We start from the raw sequence: 3,938 nt of genomic DNA, 5'->3' as shown, positions 1-3,938 counted from the left end.
ACTAGAAATCCATGAGAGGGACAAAATATTAAGAGCTGTTAGATGAAAGCAATGAATCACATATAAAGATAAATCTATTAGAACTACAGCAGGGGCCAGGGACTTACCTCAGCAGTTTGGTGGCCTGCCTCACAAGCGCAAGGACCCGAGTTCCATCCCCGGTACCAAAAAAAAGAAAAAACTACAGCAGATTTCTCAACACAAACCTTAATGGCCAGGACGGCTTGAGTGAACTGTTTCAAATCCTAAAAGGTAACAGCTTCCACCCCCAACTTAGGTAACCTGCAAAACTTTTCTTCAAAATTGATGGAGAAATAATGTATTTCTATAACAAGGAGAATCGCAAGAAAAACATGGCCCACCAAATTAGCATTACACAAAATACTCAAGGATATCCTAGAAAAAGACAATGAAGCCAACAATGTTAATAATTCAAAAAGAATGAATATACCCAGAAGGATGAACAAACACATGTAGTAGATATCTATCAAGTGTTTCACCCAAAAACAACAGAGTACACATTCCTGTCAATAGTACAGAAGACTTTCTCCAAAATAAACCACACGCTATTCAATAAAGCATGATTAAGTGAATGCAAAAGAGTTTAAATTACCCATATATATTATCAAATGATAGTGCAGTGAAACTAGAAATCAATGGCAAAAGAAACCACAGAAATTCTGCAAACACAGGGAAATTAAACAACATTCTCTTGAATAATTACTGATTCTTAAAAGAAATTAAGAAATTAGACAGTTCTTGAAATCAAATGATAATGCCAGAATACATATCATATAAGAACCTATGGGACATAGTGAAAGCATTCTGAAGAGGAACATGTATATCTATGAATGCCCACATGAGAAAAACAAAGTAAGCTAAAATAAATAAATAAATAAATAACCTTTTAATGCTCCTCAAGATCTAGAAAAATAAGAACAATACAAATCCAAAGCTAGTTGGAAGAAGGAAATTATAAAGATGGAAGTGGGAATAAATGAAATTGAAACTAAAAAATATGTGCACAAAGAATCAAATGAATCAAAGAGCTAGTTCTTTGAAAAATTAAACAAAATAGACAAACCCTTAGCCAATCTTACCAATAAAAAAGGGAAGAAAAGATCAAAATCCATGCAATTTGAAATAAAAAAGGTGAAATCCCAATTGATTCTACTGAAATCCACAAGATCATGGGTAACTGTTTTGAGAACTTGTACTCAAATAAAATGGAAAATTCAGAAGAAATGGATAGATTTTTACATATGTATGTATATATCTATATCTATATCTATATCTATCTATATCTATATCTATATCTATATCTATATCTATATCTATATAAAGTACCAAAGCTGAAGTAAGAAGATAGAAAAATCATAAATATTAGTGAATGAATTTGAACAGGTTCTTAAAAAACCTACCAACTGAGAAAATCCCAGATCCTAGCAGATTTACTACCAAATTCTAAAAGAACTTTAGGGAAGATACTATAGCAATACTTTCAAAACTATTTCATAAAATTGAAAATGAGGTAATCCTCCTATAGTTACTCCTGGAAACAACAATTTACCCTGCTTCCAAAACTAGGAGAGGACCCAAACAAAAAGGGACTACAGGCCAATCTTCTGAATGAACATAGATACAAAAATATTCAATAAGATATTGGCAAACAGAATGCAATAATTCATCAAAAAAATCATAAACCATGACAAAGTAGGCTTCATTCCAAGGATCTAAAGATGGTTCAGCACATGTAAATCAATAAATAAAACACACCACAAAAACAGAAGCAAGGGCAAAAATCACATGATCAGCTGAATAGACCCAGAAATAGCCTTTGTTTGACAAGATCCAAAATCCATTCATGATTTACAAAAATCTCTGAAGAAAATTTAGATAAAAGGTCTTTATCTCAATCTGATGGAAGCCATCTGTGACAAACCAACAGCCACAGCCTATTAAATGGGGAAACCCTGGAGGCTCTCCTTCTAAAATCAGGAACAAGACAAAAATGTTTGCTATCACCACTCCTGTTCCATACAATTCTTGAAACATTAGCCAGAGCATTCAGGCAAGAGAAAGCAATAAAAGGGCTATTTATAAGAAAGGAAGAAGTTAAATTATCATTATGTGCAGATGACATGGTCCTCTACATAGAAAACCCCAAAACACAAAAAGACCCTAAAATTAATATCCAAATTCAATAGCATAGCAGGATACAAAGTCAACACTCAAAAGTCAATAGAATTCCTGTACACAAATAGTAAACTTACTAAGAGAGAAGCAATACTTTTAACAATAGCATCAAGTAAAATAAAATACTTAGAAATCCATCTAAAAGAGGAAATGAAAGACCTCTGCAATTAAAACCAGAGTATTCTGAAAAAGGAGATTAAAAAAAATATTTAAAAATTGAAGGATATCCCCTGTCCCTGAATAAGAAGAACCAAGATAGTCAAAATAGCTATACTTTCTAAATTGTCATACATATTTAATGCTATCCAAACCAAAATACCAATAGCATTCTTCACAAAACTAGAGAAAACAATCCTAAAATTCATATGGTACCAAAGGAGACATAGAATAGAAGAGCAATTCCGGGCATAAAGAGAAAGGGAAGAGACATCACAATTTCAGACTTCAAATTTTACTACAAAGCTACAGTGGTTTTAAAAAACAAACATGTTATTGGGGAAAAAAAAGACTTGTGAATCAATGAAATAGGCTAGAGGATACAGAAACAACTCCAGGCACATTCAAAAATCTTGTATTTGACAAAGGGATAAAATCTTGTCACTATATGAAAGAGAACTCCTTTCAAAAATTATACTGGGAAAACTGGCTATCCACATGCTGATGATGGAATCTAGACCCATATCTCTCATCATACACTAAACTAAAATCAAAATGGATTAAAAATCTAAATATCAAAAAATGCACCTAATCTGCAGGAAGACAATATAGGTAAAACTTTTGAGGACGTGCAGGCAAAGACTTTCTGAACAGAACTCTGGTTGCCCAAGAAATAATAATAAGAATCAACAAATGAGATCACATAGAATTAAAAAAGAAAATCTGAACAGGAAAGGAAACGCCAATAGAGTGACAAGACAATCCACAGAACAGGAAAAAAGTGTTTTCCAACTACTAGAGGATTAATGTCTAGAATATATAAGAACTCAAAAAATATTAGACTCCCCAAATTTAAAGACCCCATCAAAATATGAGCGTCTGAAGTGAATAGATACTTCTTAGATGAAGGCGTGAAAACAGCCAATAAATATATGTTCAACATTGCTAGCCATTCAAGAAATGTAAATTGAAACAACACAGAGTCTATCTCACTCCACATAGAATAACTATATTCAAGAAATTAAATAATCGCAAATGCTGGCAAAGACTTGAGTGAAAAGGAACACTTCTTCATTGCTGATGGAAGTGTAAACTGGCACAACCACTGTGGAAATCAGAATGGAGACTCCACAATAAACTAAAAATAGAAATTCCATTTGACATTTGACCCAGCTACTCCCTTACTAGATATCTTCCCCAAAGAGTAACAAATGCCATATTATAGCAATACATGGATACCCATCTTTATAGCAGCATAGTTCATAATAGCTACAATTTGGAAACAGCCTAAATGTTTATCAACTGATGAATGGATAAAAAATATGATATTTATATCCAATGGAGTACTACTCTGCCAAAAGAAGCATAAATTTGCATCATTTGTAAGAAAATGGATGCACCTTAAGAAAATAATGTTAAGTAAAGTAAGTCAGACACACAAGCATAAATATTGCATGATCTTCCATATGTGTGTGTGTGTGTGTGTGTGTGTGTATCTCCTTCCCAATATATAAATCAAATGCAAAATAAAGAATAGTGGGAAATAGATAAATATTTGGTATAAGGGAATGTGTGCTAGTTGCTTT

The sequence above is a fragment of the Fukomys damarensis genome, unplaced genomic scaffold (assembly GCF_012274545.1).
Source record: "Fukomys damarensis isolate Sample0158 unplaced genomic scaffold, DMR_v1.0_HiC HiC_scaffold_24, whole genome shotgun sequence".
NCBI lineage: Eukaryota > Metazoa > Chordata > Mammalia > Rodentia > Bathyergidae > Fukomys > Fukomys damarensis.
The sequence above is the reverse complement of the archived record's forward strand: the minus strand, read 5'-3'. Positions refer to the sequence as shown.